The sequence below is a fragment of the Trachymyrmex cornetzi genome, unplaced genomic scaffold (genome assembly GCF_001594075.2).
Source record: "Trachymyrmex cornetzi isolate Tcor2-1 unplaced genomic scaffold, Tcor1.1 scaffold16, whole genome shotgun sequence".
NCBI classification, from domain to species: Eukaryota; Metazoa; Arthropoda; class Insecta; order Hymenoptera; family Formicidae; genus Trachymyrmex; species Trachymyrmex cornetzi.
Window position 1 is genome coordinate 6450810 of NW_017296201.1, and position 7181 is coordinate 6457990.

Below are 7181 nucleotides of genomic sequence, written 5' to 3' on the forward strand. Positions count from 1 at the left end.
AACTTCTCCCGTTCTAATATACCTACCGTGAACACTTCTTCGTACAAACTCAATTCATCTCGTACGCGTTCGATTCACGAATGTCAATTTTAAAACAAATATTTTATGAACAAGTTATTAGAGCCCGCGAGTTTCACCAAGTCGCGATAAAACATCCGTCTACACGCAAATATTTGAGTTTCATGCAATAAATATCTGTTATTGTATATTTGTGTCGTATATCGTATTTAACGTGATCGCTTTCACATTTGAACTATCGTGTAGCGAGTATATATCGCTGTTATACTACCGTCCACCTCTGTGTTAAAATGTCGATATTTGAAATAAAACCATGTCGGCCTATTTATCGGTTGGCAGTCGATAAACCGATGCGATTCGAAACGGAAAAACCATATGGGATGCCTTTTTAACGCAACGCGTGAAGCGAAGGCACACGACCGAGAGAGAACTGGTTCATCATGAAACATCATTCAAAAATACGACACCAAATCGAAATTCTAACACATGTTCATTCTCGCGAAATATTTCCGGGTTCTCGCCTGGCAACGAGCTGAACTTTTTGATTTAACATCGCCTCGCGCAGTTACTGATGAGCTGGCGAGGATCCAGTCGCTTGAATGCTTTCTGGAGCATCTTGTCGCTATTGTGCTAGCCTCTGGAAGCAATCTCAATAGTTTTATGTCATTTTTCTCGGTAACTTGCGGCATTCTTGAGAGATCCGAATTTTGCCGAGATTAGTCGCGCGTTACTAAACAAACATAGTATTGTTTCAGTTAAAGACCTTAATCCTCTTTGGAGGAAACAATGTTAATTTGTATAACGAAAAGAAAAACGAGAAGAAGTACATCAAATCCATGATTACGAAAACAAAAACAGCACGTGGCTTTGTGTTCTTATTCGGTGGAATCAGACGCGCTCAATTTAACACACACGAGAGGAAGTCCTGTATCGATTCCAAACTGTGTCTCGATAGAAGGTTCTTTAATTGAAGGATTATTTACTTACTCGCACTCTGCAATTTTATCCCGAATCTTAGGATTCTTGAGATACTATGGTAGAAATTCTGTGCAAAAAAATTTATAACTTTTTCCAAGAAGAGACATATCTAGCATTGCAAAAATATTACATTGAGATATTAATTAGTGATTAGTATAATTAACTTATTATGTAATGACAAATTATAAAATATTTAAAAACACGAGAAAAATAATATTTTATTTACGACTGATGTCGCTAATTAATAACAAAATCGATTACAACTTAATTAAAAAATGTATACCTATATTAAAACATTATTTTTTGAATTTTTACATATTATAATTATATAAATATGTGTATATTATAAAGTCTTTTAATTTATTGCAACTAAATAGCCCATACACAATAGCATTAAAATAATTCATTGATTCAGAGTATCCATTGTTGGGAGTTCGTTTTCCGTTTTCGCTTGAGGCTGCCGAAAAGTTTCAAGCTCGAAATCCCTTCGCGCAAGAAGCGAATCGTAATGTTACAGTTTTTTGCCGTCTCGCCACATTTACGTTTAAAAGGTCCGAGCGTTTCCAATTTCCATGCGGCCGCTTTTTGTCCGTCTGACCCGCCCGTCTATAACGCCATCGGCCGTGTATCCCAGGCGATCTAACTTCAAGCGATCCATCCGAAGCGATCGGTCTGGTACGTACGCGGATTCCGATTGTAGAACGGCGGATGATAAACGACGTCGTAATGTCCCCGGCAGGCTAGGTCGCAGTCACTGTTCTCTCGACGTTTCGCTACGTTCTTTAATTTAATCCGACGTCAACGCTATTATTACGTTTACAATATATCGTATCTTATTATCAAGAGCCACACTGTGCTGGCGGTCGGACAAATTTCCGCGGTAGTTTCTGACAAAACTAAAATGTATGAGGTCACTCCCGCGTAACGTGCGTCGCTTCTTTCTTGATAAAATGCTGAAAAATACTTTCTCTTCCCATGATTATTAAAGAGATGCCCCAACAATTTTTTAATACTGTAGTTCATCATTGATAATACTTGGAAAATGTTTTTGTAAATATTAATTCTATATTAGTTCAATTAAGATTCTTTCATTATTAATATTTATAAAAATAGCTCCAAAAAACTAATTAATGATAGGTATTTGCTTGACGATCGATTATCCAGTAAAGTAATAACAGAAAGGTAATTCATATATTATTTGAAAAAATTATCAAAAATGCAAAATTATCTGTGATATCGATTATAAAAATTCAATGACGCTGTATATAATAATAATTATAAGAAATATAAATAATATATTATAGTACGTATCTGTGCATAGAAAGGATGATTTTGTTGAAATATCTAAAATTTAGCTAGATGTAGATCTGAAAATAATTTTGTTGGACCCCCCCTCCACCAAAATAATTATGTAAGATACTTAAACTGGTTGTTAAAATGTCAAAACTTTTTGCAACATTGTTCAGCTTGAAATTGCTAGGTACCTAATTATCTTGATGATCGACAAATTTATTTTCAGATCTCTAACTAGAGCTGAATTTTTATATGTTTCAGCAAAATCGTTCTTTCCGATATGATCAATAAGCACGTGTTTATAATTAAAAAGCAGATCAAGACGATATTTTTCATAGGGAACGGAATAGTTTAAGAAAGTATGCTTTAGTAAACGCATCTGTCGGAAAGAATACCTTTTATATGCGATATGTGAATATGTAGGAATTTGCCGATGCAGCGAGTTTGCATTCTCAGTTCTTGCAGTTTTGTATGAATATAGTGTTCGTTGAATGTCAGTTATTTCTAGATGCTGGTTTGTGAAGTGATATCCTGGATCGGTTGCAATTTCAGTAAGTTCCGTGAGCATAAAATGTATACAATGCCCTAAAAGTACAACGTATTGTCGTAAAGTAACACGCGAAGCTCATTGTCTAAATGGCCGATAAACGTCGACGTCGTAGTAATTTATATAGCAGAAGACTTGCGTGCCCAGTTGTCAATTGATAAAATAATTAGGGAGATGTGTAGCTGAATGGGTTCCCGTATTTTTAATAGGCTATTAAATAACGAACTCATTCTTGAGATGTCTAATTAACGTACGGAACTTCGTTGTTGTTTATGGAGGTTTTCTTACTGGAGGAAACTAAGCAACGCTTCTTTATTTCGCCGCCGCCGCTTCCGTCACGAAGATAAGAACGCCGCGAAATAACGGCCCTTTATTATATACGGTAATAGGCGAAGTTCAACCTCGGAACTTAACCGCGGCGTACATTTTCCCGGGGATAAGATGTTTTCTTTTGCTCTCAACCATCGTCCAGGAATGGATAATAACTTTCCAGGGTTTCAATTTTGGAAGGTTTTTTTTTATACATATAATCGAGGAATTGTATCGTAAAATTGTAATTTAAAAATAAAAGAAGTAATTATATTCATATACAAATATATTACTTGAAAAAATTATCAAAAATGCAAAATTATTCTGACGGCTATAAAGGATTTAAAATTCAGATTTTATTAAATTTTATTTTTTTATTAAATTTTATTTTTTCACCGATTTGTTTCTGCGCAACATCGTCATTTCAATCCTCTGCCAAACGGATTATTTCTATGATCCGCATGTTACTTTACTTAAATTCGACGAACGCATTTACGAACAATTGCTAGCTGAACGCGGACAGGATTCAGATACAAGTCCGGCCTGGTTTAAGGTAGGATTTACGTAGATTACCGTTTCTCGCGTCGAATCACGGAATCAAATCGAAAAAAGGTCCAGGCAATAGCCCTGATCCATTCAAAGAAGTAAGTCCTCTGCACACTGATAGAATAACTAAAAAACGCAATATGTACCGGGATAGCAAACGCAAATGGATATTGCGTATCTTATGCAAATAGGATTCTCTAATGATAAGTAAATTCGATCTTTCTGTTTTCTCATCAGTGGCAGAAATCTGGAACATTTTCTCATTGAATTTTTACACTGAAAAAACAGTTCTGCTAAACTAAAAATTTAGCTAAATATAGACCTGAAAACAATTTTATTAAACTATTAAAATAATTATATATAGAACGCTAATATGCTTAAGCGTCTTACATAATTATTCTGATCTAACAAAATTATTTTCAGACGGTCAATAAAATTATTTCAGATTTGTATCCAGCTAAATTTTTGGATATTTCAGCAAAATCATACTTTTTGTGTAGTTATAAGAAAAACTTGTTTCAAAAAGTTCTTCTAATACAAAGGTCTTAATATGTTCTTTATTGTACTATATATCACTTGTGTGCTACAGTTGGTAGCGACACATATTGAAATGCATTAGTATAGTTATAATTCTCACAGAAATACGCGCAAACTGTTATAAATTCTTTTACCATTGCCACAAATTATTTTCTCATTCTTATTCGCGCGGTGTCGTAGAGGACTGATGTATCCTAGGACACGTAGCAAACCCTATTTCACTCTGTCTTTCTGTCCTGCGACTGTCTCGGCTGTTGTCCTCGTCCAGTTTCGTGCAGTTTCGCGTGGATTCTGCAAGGTAAACGTGGAATAAAATTTCAAGGAAAACTGCCTTGAAAAGCGTCGGTGTGTCTCACCGCGCGACACGTTCTTTAAATAGAATCAACATGGATAGACGACACCGCGCTCTCACCACCGAGCATGAGCTCGGCCAGCTTTGCGGTTCTACGGACAGCAGGCGGTATCGGTTACGCGCGGCACGAGTTCCTACGTCCTAAACGGTGGATCGATCAATCGATCGTAAGCCTATTATAAACTGCCGACGTACCGCTTGTACAGCGATGTAACTAGGTAGCCGCTTATTCGAGACATAATGATCGTGTAGTACGTGCATTTGTGTTTTACGAATCGTTGACTCTAAACGCTAGGTAAAGATTTAATAGTTCTTATATCAGGGTCGCTCTCCGTCAATCATCCGAGTTGAAAAGACGATGACATAGTTCTTATCAAAGCAACTGCGGAGAATATCCATAGAAATAGTTACTATGGACCTTGAGCTGATAAAGCTATAACATGGCGCTAATTATTATTAATGAATGCCTCAGAGATTGAGGAGTGAATGAGATCATGTTCGTAAAGGTGATAAGCAATATAGCGCCGTTATACAGTTTCCAAGCAGGACATGCATGCGATCGTAAGCAATAACAAGTTTAAAAGTATTATAATGTTAAACAAGATTAATCGAATACTTAGTTGGCCTCATTCGCTATAAAAACTAACATTTGATCCGTGTGTAAATTATAGCGATCAGAAAAATGGGATCGCCAACAACAAATCCATCGAAAAATTATGTGATACGTTATCCGGCGTACTTAATCTTTTATTGATGTAATAATGCCATTTTGCATATGTAGAGCATGCAAAACATGGATGTTCTTCAACTTTTAAAACATTTTTTCTTTTTCTCTCTCATACCTAAATATAAAAGGAAAGCATGATTTTGCTAAAGTATCTAAAAATTTAGCTAGATGCAGATCTAAAAATAATTTTATTGAGCCATCAAAATAAGTATGCAGGACGCTTAATTTGGTTGCCAGAATGTCAAAACTTTTTGCAGCATTGCTCATTATGCTTGAGATCCTACATAATTATTTTGATGGTTCAACAATTTTCAGATCTATATCTAATTTTTAGATGCTTCAACAAAATCATTGTTTCCGTATACGAATTTATAAATCAGTATAATTTATATTGATAAAGATCATATTTTTTGTATAGCGCTCTTATTTCAAAATCAAATGCGCATTTTACAAGGATGAAATCGAGACTCTTACCGCTTACTTATCTTTATCCTTCCATAAACAGAGAAGATTGGCGAAAGTACGGATAGTCTTAATGCAGCAGCGGCCGCGCATTTCACCCTGCGATTATACGGCGTTAATTAGCCGGCAAAGACCGCAGTTTAACCTACAGTTACCTCAACGATTTCCGGTCCGAATTTCAGCCCGTTCTGTCGGTGTACGGACCGTGAGCCTAATTATCCGACGAAAGACGCTTTCCATCTCCAAAAAGATCTCTAGAGGTCTTTGCGTCTCGATGGAAAGCGTGGCCTCGCAAGTTTGTTAGCTACCCTGTTACGACGAACTATCTCGCGCGAACTTCTTCAAAAGGCCTTACGGTGGTATCACGAACGCCCGAGCCGCGGAATTACCTTGCGGATCTCTAACGTGTTCTTCGCCCCGACGTCACCTAGGACGATACGTGTCGGTGCCTTGAATTTAAATTGAACGCGTCACGTACACGCTGCTGCTCGTGCATATCTACCCGTGCGGACTGTGTGCATCACGTGCACGGACTCTCGATATATGCGCATCCTTGTACCAGACCCATCGTCATCGTCGTCGTCGTCGTCTGGAACGAAGAGTGCAACTCGCGTTTGCTGGTGTATTCCAGCTTTTTTCTTGTTTTCTCTATTTTTTTACGTAGCTCGCTGTGCCATTTTGTTCGTTGTCGTTGCGGAGCTCGATCGATGATGGCTTTCGCCCGCGGCTTTTCCCCGTACCTCGTTTTGGTCCACGCGTCTCGTCACAATGGATGGAGACTACGGATTACGTTTGCGCGACGTTCGACGGAAGCGGGTGTATCAGCTTGTGCGCGACGCTGATAAGAAAAATGAATGATCTAGTATCGGGGTCGCAGGCATGTATGGCAACTCTCGCGAAACGATTCACGAGATTTCGTTTCACTGCCAACGGTCTGAAACGGATCGAGTCACTTACGAACTTTTGGCGATTTAAATACTCAATGGGACATGCAAACGTTATGATGGATGCGCACCTATTACATAAGGGAAATGGCGCAGCTTTTGTTTCCACAACGCGATGACAGAAGAATATAACGATGTTACAGCGCATAAAATACGTTGAAAAATTATCGAGAAAAGCTGTTGTTATGGGAAACATAAAACTGCCACATTGAATATTACGCAAAGGCAAAGAGAATATTAATACTTTTTATCAACTCTTTTAGTTCGTTGTACTTTATTTACAGTCAACTTCTTGTCGACAGATAAATACCAAGGATACGCGGTGAAACATATTTCCTACCTCTATTTGTGTGTAATTTTTCTTTCTTTGCAAAAACACTGAATGTCGTCTTATAAAACTTCTAACTGGAAAGCATCTTTGGAAGTGACATTGTATTTACTTCATTTAAATAACATTTTTTCTTTAGA